Raw genomic sequence first — 13,408 nt, forward strand, 5'->3', positions numbered from 1 at the left:
CGTTATTGGTAGAATCTGGTAGATCAGTCGAACCTTGCGTCCCGCACCGCGCCTTCGTTCTGCTTGCTCCCAAAAGTACGCTTGCGTACAGTGAAAAGTCTATTAATATTAAGCGTTGAAGTTATTTGTTATAATTATTATTGTTTGTTGATTTTGTTGTTATTGCTATTTGTTGAGTGTTTCTTGATTTTTTATAAAAAATATACTATGCCACGTCAAACTGGTGTAGTATTAAAAAGACAAGCTAGAAAAATGGTGTACGACGTATATTGCTTTCTTAAAAAGCAGGGAAATAATGATATGGAAACGATAAAAGAGACTTCAGAGGCAACAAAAACATCAGTCAGTACTGTTAGGCGTATTATTAATGAAGCGAAGGGCTCTAACTTGCTCGCCGTGTTTCGTACTCCAGGTAAAAAAAGATCAGGGAAGAACAAAGTTACCGGAATTGATAGTTTCGACCAATCTGCAATAAAAAGATGTATTCATAATTATCACATAACAAACAGCGAACTTCCTACCGTCGAAAGACTTCGTAAAAAATTGAAAGAAGATATAAATTTTAATGGCTCGGAACGAAGTTTACGACGAATTATGAAAGAGCTAGGCTTCAGATGGAAAAGAACAGAAAATAATCGGAAGCTATTAATTGAAAAAAGTAATATTCGACTACTAAGGATCGAATATCTCCAAAAAATAATTAAATATAGGCAAGAAGGAAGACTGATAGTGTACACCGATGAGTCCTATGTCGACTCATCACATGCAAGTGGTATGTCGTGGTCAGATGGATCAACTGTGTGTTATTTCGAAAGGACAGCGTGTAGTAATAGTGCATGCTGGCTCCGAAGATGGATTTGTTCCCAATGCCCTTCTTTTGTTTAAAGCTGGCACAAAATCTGGTGACTACCACGATAACATGAACTATTTGAACTACGAAAAATGGCTGCGTTGTCAGTTGCTACCAAATCTGCCACCAAATTCCCTTGTAGTAGTCGACAATGCGTCATATCACAATAAACAGTCTGACCCCGCCCCAACTGCCAATGCCAAAAAAGTCTATATGAAGAAATGGTTACAAGAAAAAGAAATTCCATACGATGAAAACATGTTGAAACCCCAGCTTTTTAGCTTGATTAAAGCACATAAGGAACAACACAAAACATACAGCATTGATAAAATTTTATCAAACCACAACCATTCAGTGCTTCGCTTACCTCCATACCATCCAGACCTCAACCCAATTGAAATGGCTTGGGCAGCTATTAAAGGGTATGTCAGTAGCAAAAATGTCAACTGGAGCACTGGCAAAGTAATAGAGCTAGTGAAGGAAAAGGTCGCGGCGATGGGTGCTCCGGAATGGGGTAGATTATGTCAAAAGATAAAAGAGATTGAGGCGGAGTATGTAAAAAGTGATCATGTGGTAGATTTAGTCACTGATGAGTTTGTAATTTTTGCTGACGATGATTGCGACACGGATGAAGAAAGTAGTGATGATGATGATGGTCATGATTATGATAGCGAAAAAACAATTACAAATACCAGCTCAGCTTCAGCTGATCCAAGACCTGGCACCAGCTCTAGTTTTGACCTAATGGAAGGAATATCTATTTTACCCCTAGATTAAATTACTACAATTATTAACCTGTATTTTTTGTTCATGTACTAATAAATATATAAATAAATACATATTAAGTTGTTTTTAATAACTTAATAACATTTTTGTACGTAATTGTACGATGCGCGAACTTACCCCCACTACGTCAACTAATGCTCAAGAAGTTTGCCGAGTATTATACCTACCCAAGCGCGCTCACGATATGCCCGCCCTATCACCAGTGATTACGAATCTGCGAGTGCAATCACTACTAATTAGTAACTCATCATTCGACTGAAGCATTAGTACTCTCACCGTACTTTAATACCGAAATTGTTCCGCTCCTTTTCGCAGTAAGCACTAAAATAAAATGCAAAGTACCAAAATAAACTTTTACAATTCATTATTGTACGTGATTGTACAATACTGTCGTCAACGAAACACTACACCAAAAATTAACGAATAATGCTTACGTTGATTTCGTAATGCTTAATAACTTTCGCTGGACAGCATTCCTGAGGAACTGAATCTCGATGCGGATGCGTTATGTTGTTTTGAATTGTTTTTTGCCGTGTTGTTGAGCAGACAGACTGAAGGTCCTGAGTATATACAGGAGCTATATTATACATATCGACGGGAGAAAACAGAAATGTCGTAACTTGAATTTTTGGCCAAATAACTTTTTTCACAACATATTCTTGTACATATCAATAAAATAAAGCTTTGTATGGTTTGAGTCTCATTTTCCTACGATTCAAATTTTCATGTTTTATTTTCAACTTGCTATCTCTATAAATATAATATGAGTTATGAATTTTTTTAATAGTTTTATGGTTCTAAATTTACGTTTTTCTAGTTACGACAATTCCACTTTCTTCCGTCGTCACTTTATATCATTGTGAGAGTTGCCACCTGTTCTGAGACACGAAATTGATTTATCAATTGTATTATTTTATTGTACCAGGCGACTCGATGGAAGTTTTTCTGTCCAATCCCATTTAATTAATTAATTTGCTGTTAATTAAAAAAAAACCTCGTTTGTGTTATTAGGAACATTTTAAGACCATAAATATTCAAATAGGTCCAGGACTTCTCGTGTGATTCGATTACCAACGAACATAATTTTATTTTTTATTAAAATATAAATCGTTAATGCAATTTAATTTTTTAAACCGGAAGAAGTATTCGTGTAATTCGCGGGAACTAAACGGAAATTATCCCGCCAGTATTCCGCCATATTTACCCGTGTGAACTCATATTGCTGAAAACACTGTAAAGCGTGATAATTATTTTCATTTTACTTTAACATAAACTTCATAATACTTGACCACGAGTAAGCACGTTTGATTATATATTTAGCAGGTTCAACTTTATATCATGATTTTATAGCTTCGTCATGGAATTTATTCGTGAACACCTATAATCATTAGACCCAAGGATACAGCCAAATGTGCTTGAATCGATTTTTCTCCGTTAAAATTTATTAATTTAAAAAATAAATAAACAGTCTAACGATTTAATTGAGAAACGAAAAATAACTTAATGCGGCACATTCTAAGTTGCTAAATTCGTTCCAAAACACATCACACACGGTAGCAAATTTTCAAATGAATAAGATTACAAAATGTAGCCGTTGAAAATACTTTATAGCGCAACAATAAAATAATTATACCCGCACTTGTATTATTTGTGGACCATAACTCGGTAAGTTGAAAAAATATTATGCAAAAATAATTACAGATTACATAATGTATCTTATAAAATAACGACTAAGGTACATTTGGAAGGTGTTAGAGAAGATAAAATTTATGTGTTTGTCCACTTATTGCACAAAATAAGTATATAACTATATAAAAGAAGATATTGAAATAAATCATACAAAAGAGACTTGATATGTTATTTATAGGTTAAGAGTACTGTTCAAAATACTAATTAATTGAAACACAAATTCAATGAAAAAATCCGACGATGTATTCTAAAAAAATCTCAATAAGAGAGAAGTATTTTTTAATATCTGCCTGTATTTGTACTTATTAAAGTCGACATCAAACAACAAATTGTGGTTACCCAAGAACTATTTAAGCCTTTAAAACTCAAAAAGTTCAAATTATAATAATAATCAATTACCAATTCCGCGTTCCTGTTATAAAACTTTTAGAACAGCCATAAAAAGCGTTACTTTAAGAGGAATTTCCCTTCCGTGTTTATTTTTGTGTGGTCTAAATAAAGATTTGTTCGTAACTGCACGGGGACAGCTGTTCTATGTGGAAACAAAACATCAGGAACTCCGTAAGTGGCTGATGCCACGAAATAGTGCGTTTGGAGTGATTGGGTTCAATATAGGGACGAAAGCCTTTTTAGACTATCGAAGTCGATAGTCTCGATTATATTTGGTATCCGTTAGAAGTGAATGGTTTGTGTCTCCTTCATAGCCTGTAATTATTATTCCACGATATCATTAATATATCGTGGAAATCGATTGTGAGCACATTTTAGAAAAACTGGTACTTTTCAATATATTAACTTGAACTGTGTTTGAACATTGCTCCAAACTATAACGCTACTGTTACTAATCCCCTCTCATCCTTTCGTAGAAACTTCATACTTTATTCCATAGCTTCTTGTTCGATTTTAAGTGAAGTTAGGGCATGTTGTAAGCCAGTGGCGCCGCGTGTGGTTGTAGTGTTGAGCGCGGGAACACCCCTACTCTGACCGGGTTCTGACCCCAGACGGAAATCGGACATCGGGTGTAAAAGTGCAGGGGAGTCGTTTAGTGCGGTGGGGCCCTAAAATTTCTTGGGCTCGCGGTCTGCTCCCAACACCTTGCAGATCGTAAAGTACCACATACCCCGCGCGCCCTTTAGGCGTGGGTACCTCGTAGGAGGTTCAGGCCCTGCCCCGAAAAAAAAAATTGTTGTAAGCCAGTCCCACATACCCCGCGGGCCGAGGTATCTGCGCCCTACGAGGTAACGGCCACTTGTCCGAAAAAGAAAGTTGTAAGCTGCCACCAGTGAGTATCGAAATATTGCCTACATGATTAACGCATGCAGGACTTCAGTAACGATTTAATGTTAGGTGAGCCTTCGTCTAAGTACCTATCAATAGTAATAAAAAGCGTTCTTCTTCGAACGTGTCAGAAGGTGATAACGTTATCCTAATACAGTCAATGTGTTGTTCATATTCCTGTTATAGCCTGTCAGTTTATTAAACACAACAAGGACAGTTTAGACTTGTGCGAACTTCTAGGATATACTGGGGCGTGACATTTTTAGATAATAAAAATCGACTAATTTTGAGAGTTAACTAATTATTACTAATTTTTATTACAATCTCTGATTGACTGAGTAATTTAATCATACAAAATAGTGAACGGTGAACACTAAAGCCTATACCTTTCAATGTTTCTTGTAATTCCACACCCAGCATGGATTCCTGTACTGATGACGAGTTGACGAGTTCATAAACCAATAACAGCTATGCGACAGACAGCCCGGCCACCCAACATTTAACTTTTTACACTTGACTTACGATAACTTTTTGCTCCATCGATACCAAGAATGTCCAAATTTAAATCATCACTATCAGTAAATCCATTAAAAGAATTCTACAGTTGAAATGTTTAGACAAACGTTCCGTTAAAGACACATTTCAAAAGAATCACTTCAAAAGGGAAGTAACAAATCCTATTTTATTTGTTACAGAAGTGTGTCTACACGCTTTACGACATTTAAGTCGTAGATGATTTTCTGTTTTAATATATTTTCACTTTCACACTTTAGTAATAACATAATATAATCGAGATTCAAGTTTTTGAAAATGAAAGGATACTCTTTCAATAGTTAAGCTTAGTTTTATGATTGCATTGGTTTTATTGGCACCATTTTCTGTTATGAAATTTGGAGAAATTCTTAATTAGCAATGTCTATTGTATTTATTATACTACTGTTATCGGTGTGTAATCTAATTACATTAAAGCCTTCGTCAAACAGAACGCGTACTTAGCGCGCGTCAGACCGCTAAACTAACGCCGCGCTATGACGCCGGGATGTGTTGTATTACTAAGGTAACAACATACCGTCAAACAGAGCGCCAGCGCTATAGCGCTCTGTTTGACGATATGATACCGTAGTAGTACAACACATCTCGGCGTCATAGCGTAGCGCTCTGACGCGCGCTAATTACGCGTTCTGTTTGACGAAGCCTTAAGCGGTTACGGAAAAAAGCTAAAGTAAATGGACAAAAGGGGGAGCGTCAGGAGAAGGTTGTATAAGAATAGTAACCGGGCAAAATGGACACATGGTCGGTCATCCGGCCCCAAAATAGGATCCCCTGTACTATAGGAGACTGATAGACATACTTTCATAAGCTTTTAAATATTTACATAATAGGTTAGATATTTAATACCCAGATAGAGAGCCAACAAATCCGTTCATCACAGGAATGTTTGCCCCATGTGGGATTCGAACTTAAGACTTTCGGCCCAGCAGTCAGGGCTCTGAAAGTACTGCAGCACCGAGTCAATCTTGGTGCTTATTGGCTTAAAATTTGATACAGATAATATAACGATTTCTGATTTAATAAAGGCCTTTGCTTTGTTACTTTGTCTTAAAACTATATAATAACCACTAAACTCTTCCAAAACGGTACTACAATATATATTATTTACAACAATCCTCTGGTTGTCCAATGTGAAACCTCTTAAAATCATGGAAATTGAACTCTGGAATTGGATACCCTCGGCGCTGGATGTACTATTTCAAATGAGGTTAGTGAAGAATTCTACGTAAGCAGTTTGTCGGACGCGACCCTAATGAAGTGCATTACCGACGGGTCTATTTTGTATCAGTCGTACACAGCGAGTAATGAATTCAGAGTAGAATCGTCAACAGCATCATTTACGTATTATACAAGTGTACTGTGATGGGCGATCGACTTCTGTTTGTGATAGGGCGTATTGTAAGACCGCAGCTGTGCAAACCCCCAATATTATAATTTGCGTTATTACTGGTGGTAGAACGTCTTGTGAGTCCGCACGAGTGACCGCCTTGCCTTTTTCTGCCGTGAAGCTACTGCATTACTAATGCGTATCGGTTTGAAGGGTGGAGCAGCCGTTGTACTGTTAAAACTGAGACCTTAGAACTCGTATCTCAAGGTAGGTGGCGCCATTGACGTTGTAGATGTCTATGGACTCCGATAACCACTTAACATCAGGTGGGCTGTGAGCTAGTCCATCCACTTAATAAAAAAAGGCGTAAGTAGCGCCGAACCATCCATACTATTTGTGTTGCGAATTCGTCATGCGTTTTGGTTTGATGGTTTGGTTAGGATAGCCATTATACAATACAGTTGAGACTTTTCTCTCACTAGCTTTTGCCCGCGACTTCGTCCGCGTGGAATAGTTCACAGATAATGCTTTATTTTAGAATAAATTTGGTTAGCATAAAAAACGTTATAGCGAGTCAACCTTAACATATAGACATATGCTGTCGCGGACTTTTTTTTCCTTTCTCAATAAATGGGCTATCTAACACTGTAAGAATTTTTCAAATCGAACCAGTAGTTCCTGAAATTAGCGCGTTCAAATAAACAAACTCTTCAGCTTTATAATATTATAGCGACCCGCCCTCGCTTCGCTTCGGAAACATTAAAACACACATGAAACCAAAAAAATAAATAAAAAATAAAATAAAAAAAGTAGCCTATGTTCATCAGGGACAATGTCGGCTTCTAATGGAAAAAGAATTTTTCAAATCGGTCCAGTAGTTTCGGAGCCTATTCGAAACAAACAAACAAACAAACAAATCTTTCCTCTTTATAATATTAGTATAGATGACTAAAGATGGGTGGCGGCATTGTCGTTGTGTCTATGGACTGCAGTAACCACTCAAATCCTGGTAGGCCTTGCAGCGATTTACACACAAAAAAGCAGATTTGCAGAAACATTTTCATTCTTCGAAAATCTTTATTCTAAAATTCTCGATTCGGATTACAATATTCCCACGATCGTTGTCTTCTGAAAACGTCATTATGCGAGCCGTGTTTTTTGTACTTAATTAATTTTATTTATATTTGGTGTTTTGTAAACTTTCGAGTCTTAAATGTCGATGACCGATATTTTTCTCACGAATGCCTGAATTCGGTGTAACGCTCTGTTGTGTTCATATCGCAGGGGTTTAAATAATTATGTTATTGCATACGTTGAGAAGCAAAAAATATTATTTGGTACGTTCTAATTAGGAGTACTCGAAGTTACCTTTTTATGATTGAAAGATTACTTGAGGCCCAAAAGCCCTTCTAGTTTCACCAGGACAGGTGGGCGAGCAAATGCTCAGCCAGGAGGGGTGGGATTTGTTAACAACTGCCCGAGCGCCTCCGAAGTAGACCTAATAACTCAAGAGCAATTGCTTTAACAATTTTAAGAAGTCGTCGTAGCCTAAAGGATAAGACGTCCGGTGCATTCGTGTTGAGCGATGCGCCGGTGTTCGAATCTCAGGCGGGTACCAATTTTTCTAATGAAATACGTACTCAACAACTGTTTACGATTGACTTCCACGGTAAAGGAATAACATCGTGTAATAAAAATCAAACCCGCAAAATTATAATTTGCTTAATTACTGGTGGTAGGACCTCTTGGAAGTCCGCGCGGGTAGGTACCACCACCCTGCATATTTCTGCCGTGAAGCAGTAATGCGGTTTGAACGGTGCGGCAGCCGTCGTAACTATACTTGAGACCTTAGAACTTATATCTCAAGGTGGGTGGCGCATTTACGTTGTAGATGTCTATGGGCTCCAGTCACTACTTAAAACCAGGTGGGCTGTGAGCTCGTCCACCCATCTAAGCAATAAAAAAAAGGTTCGCGAATGAATCTACTACCGGATCGGAATCGCGACCCGCTGAAAAGATCCGGTGAGAAACTCAGCGGGCTTCTCGCCGCATGGGTTAGGTTGCACGTCGACCTCCTTGTCGAGTTCGACGAGTACCATTACCGGGGTCCCTAAGCCTGCTCCTAGTGTTATAGCTGAAGGAGTCTAATGCAAAGGTTATTGGACCTAATGGATCCGTAAGGACGTGTCTAGGGCGTCGACGGTGACTGGCTCCTGCATGATCAGTATTCCTGTTGCACGGCAGCCCATTGGCTGTGCGTAGCCAGAGCGAGTGTTGGCGAACATATGTGACTGCTGTCAGTCCCCACTCACTTGCTGTAAGCAGCCAATGCATATTCGTTTTGCCAAATGTTAGTTATATGACAGAGCATGCTTGTACAATCTTTTTTATTTAAATCTGGTCTGGGTATGTATGTACATCTTTAAAATAGTTATAGAATAAGCCTTTTGAGTGCCGTTCTAGAAAAAGAGGATGAATCAAGCGTCTTTTCTTTGCTTTGCGTTTTTTACGAGATAAAGTGTAAAACGCTCGACGAAAGGATCATAAATGGGCGTCGATTGGCCTCTATTACTGGCTGCTCAAATATTTAGGTTGACGCAACCTGGCTGCGTAGCCAGGCTACCTAGTGCGCGGGGAGCCTACTACGCTTGAGTAAGGCTTCTCCGTTGTTATTGTTCACGTGTATAGGCGGCATAGACCAGGCAAGATGGACGCCTTACTTGACCAATCTAAGATGTACAGTAATCCCCCTTATAACACGTTACTCTTATTTTATTTTTCCTTTTTTTTTTCTACCTATGCTGATAGCCTTGAGAGGCTATTTCAGCTTCACACTAACGTTTGTAGATGAGCTCACAGGGCTCAAACCGGAGAGTTGCTAACACTGACCCTAGCAAGAGCAGTGCTTCGCAGAATCTACCACCAGATCGGAAACGCGACCCACTGAGAAGATCTGGTGAGAAACTCAGTGGGCTGTGTCTATGGGTTAATTCGCTCGTCGAGCCGTTCGTCGCAAGCGACGGGTTCGATGAGGACGGTGACCAGTGCTTGTGGTGCCTAAAAGCACCGTTAATGGATCAGGAGGATCCGTAATGACGTGCTTTGGGTGACGTCGACGGTTTACCATTCGTTACTCTTATAACGCGTTTTCATATTACGCGGTTTCAGTCTCTCGTATAACACGGGTATTCCCCCATATAGCGCTGGGATTTCACACGTTATATTTCTGTACTGTGAAATTTATAATGATTTGTACAGTTCATAATTAATTTCGCATGCCTTTGCACATTGTGTCAATTGTGTTGTTATAAAATTAATTAATTAAATTTGTGTTTCTAGTTTTTGAATTGTAAAAACATTGGTTACATTGTATTATATTTGTATACAGCCGCGTTATGCGAGAATACTCCTACAGCGCGTTTCCTATAACGCGGAACCAATCTAATCTGTTATAGGGGGGATTACTGTATATGGAAACCATTATAAGCCTTTACGTGGCCCATAAACGCAAACCATTTACAGTATGTTTGTAATTGGGTCAGTGTCGATCCTTGATGTGTTTCACACTCCGCATGCACAAATTATGCACCGTCGCCGTGAACTTTACAAAAGATATAAAATTATATATAATAACATTGAAGCGTCACATTCTTGTGAATTTATTTAATTATGTAAATAATTTGCTTAGTAATGTTATATGTTTAGTTTGGTTTGGTTTTTGTAAATAAATTAATGTACTAATAGCCCAGGCATAATCTTTGACTATCTATCTCTTTTTCATATGTGAGTGAGATGATGTGCATTAATATTATAATTTTTTATTGCCCATGTAGGCAGACGAGCCTACGACCCACCTGATGGTGGATACCGTCGCCCAGCGACTTCAGCAATGCCAGGAGCAGAGTCACGCCGCTGTCTACAATATTTAATAAACATTACAGTTTCTAACATTTGTATTCACGAATAGCGTTGAAAGATTGCGTTACACACTGATAGATTTGTTTTATATAAATCGAATAAAAGCGTGTTAATAAACGTATGAACGTTTTCTATACTAATATTATAAAGATGAAAGATTTGTTTGTTTGTTTGTATTGAATAGGCTCCGAAACTACTGAACCGATATAAAAAAAAATTTCACTGTTGGAAAGCTAAGCTATCCCCGGATGGCATAGGCTATATTTATTATATTTTCAAAAAAATTTGGGATCCTTCCTTACTGAAAGTCCAATAATGTAACCCAATGTGTAAAAAAATTACCTAAAATTCTTTACATCGCGTGTGCTACTTCCCAAGCGAAGCCGGGGCGGGCCGCTAGTAGAACATAAATGGACTAATGTTTTTTATTGTAAAAAAAATACGAGTCACAGTAGCGTATTTCTAGTAACAATATATCATTGTGAATTACGATGTTCAGTTCGTTATGGTGCGCGTGTCGAAATCACGGGCGCGCCTTTAACGGTTATCTAGGCCCGGTGTTAGGTGAAAATTGTTCAATGTACCCACTTATGACTTGAAGTATACTGTAGTTTGAACACTTTTAATTTGCGGTTATAAATTGTCTTAGGAGTTCAAAAATTACTCTTGGGTATACATCTATATTTATAATATATAAAAATGAATTGCTGTTCGTTAGTCTCGCTAAAACTCGAGAACGGCTGGACCGATTTGGCTAATTTTGGTCTTGTATTATTTGTGGATATCCAGAGAAGGTTTAAAAGGTAGATAAATATGAAAATGCTCAGAATTAAATAAAAATAACAATTTTGTTTTTCCTTTGATGTGTCCCCCGTCAGACGGATTCCTTTTATTTGTTTTAAGTTTATGTTATACAAAAGTTTAGGTCTTTTATTTATCGATTAAGGCACTACGAAGTCTGCCGGGTCAGCTAGTTATTGATAAATAACTGTTTTAACTAGCGTAAATGGGCTGGTGTTAGTCGATGAGTTGTTTTTCTTTTATTTTTTATCGCTTAGATGGGTGGACGAGTTCACGGAACACCTGGTGTTAAGTGGTTACCGGAGCCCATAGTCATCTACAACGTAAATGCCGCCATCTACGTTGAGATATAAGTACTAAAGTCTCAGTATAGTTACAACGGTTGCCCCACCCTTCAAACCGAAACGCGTTACTGCTTCACGGCAGAAATAGGCAGGATGGTGGTAACCGTGCGGACTCACAAGAGGTCCTACCACTAGTAATTGCGCAAATTATAATTTTGCGGGTTTGATCTTTATTACACGATTATTCCTTCACCGTGGAAGTCAATCGTGAACATTTGCTAAGTACGTATTTCATTAGAAAAATTGGTACTTGCCAGCGGGATTCGAACACCGGTGCATGGCTAGATACGAAAGCACCGGACGTCTTATATTTTAGACCACGACGACTCTCGTCACTAATGTCTGATGGAATATTATAATAATAATCCTTTGATTTGAAGTTTTTGAACTTTAATTAATTATTCTCACTGAGGTGCCAAATGTATAATTATATACATTTCATAGATTCACGGATTATATAGATTCACGGATTATACATTTTTTTAAAGCTGTATCTATTTGACCAAATTGAAATCTTCATTTTTTTGGTACAATAGCTATTGTTACTTTTTAAACTGAGATGTTGCTTTGCGGCAGGAATACGCACTTAATTTTATAAATAGCACTGACCCTACTCAACAATTCAAACCAGAACCGTGCCTATTATAGTTTCTTTAAACCTATAATGATTCGATTAGATAGTATTTATCGATAAATTTGTAGCGAGTGGAGAAAGTTAATCGATTATCGAGTAACGATCGATGCCTCGTGTGCCATTTCCGTTTTGTAATAGTTTGAAACGGCTGATTGGATTCTACACAAAGCTACAATTAACATGAGGTTACATATACAATTTCTGAAAGAATCTATGATTGATTTTTTTAATAGCGACTCTATTTATAAAAATAATCGATACCTTTGTGAAAACACATATTATTATGTATATATATTTTATTGTATGCAATGTTAGAACATCAAGTCTTGCTTAATTCCAAGCTTCAGTTGTTTTCTTTTCTGTTTGCCACATCAAGTTGCTTTACCAAAGTGTTTCTTTGTATAAAGAAAATACTATAGTAAAATTATATTGTTATACAAATGATTAATTATAAAATTATATTGTGGTGGTCACCGTGCTCGCTCCCTATTTCTTGTAGAGTTGCGTTAGTTTCTAGAATACTCTTGTCTTGATCGCAAAAACTGACAACGACCGATAATGGACGAGAGCACAATGTGTAATTCCTTTACTTTTGTCCTACCTCGAGATGTTTTGTCGAGTGTGGGCAGCGTTTGTCTATTTGTTGCATTTTGCCGAGTGCTATAAGCGATTAAGAACGTATAATGATTGAAATAATTGACTATGGTGGTTGTTCTCGAGACTAAGAGTTCTAAACGTGGGATATGGTAAAATTAATGAAAAACAATAATCTTGTTCTCGCAAATCTTAATTAGGTATTGATCGATTCTATTATATGTAAAAGAAATATTGTCGAAGGAATACAAAAAAATGCGAAGCGTCCTAGAGTGGGTGCTAAGCAAGAGGGTCTCTGGTGCTGGAAACTTTCACGTGCGCGATAACACGTAGGCAGCAAGATCCCCTCGAACACAGCCCACTGAGTTTCTCGCCGGATTTTCTCAGTGGGGTCGCGTTTCCGATCCGGTGGTAGATTCTATGTAGCACTGCTCTTGCTAGGGCTAGTGTTAGCTACGTCAGGTTACAGCTCCGTGAACTCACCTACTCGCTCGGTGAAGCTGGCATAACTCTTTGAGGCTACCAGAATAGGGGAAAAAAGGCAGCACGCTTATCCAGATACCGGATAACCAATACCTTTAAAAGGACTTACCGGTTCCAACCGAGTCGGACCTGATACAATAATCGGGATCTCA

At 38.0% G+C, this 13,408-nt stretch overlaps 1 pseudogene; it reads left to right on the forward strand.

Moving 5' to 3' along the window:
• The first annotated feature begins 109 nt into the window (after positions 1-109).
• On the forward strand, positions 110-1,691 carry LOC149500939 (uncharacterized; annotated as a pseudogene).
• The last annotated feature ends 11,717 nt before the right edge of the window (positions 1,692-13,408 follow it).

This window comes from Bombyx mandarina, chromosome 18, assembly GCF_030267445.1.
Source record: "Bombyx mandarina strain Sakado chromosome 18, ASM3026744v2".
Lineage (NCBI taxonomy): Eukaryota > Metazoa > Arthropoda > Insecta > Lepidoptera > Bombycidae > Bombyx > Bombyx mandarina.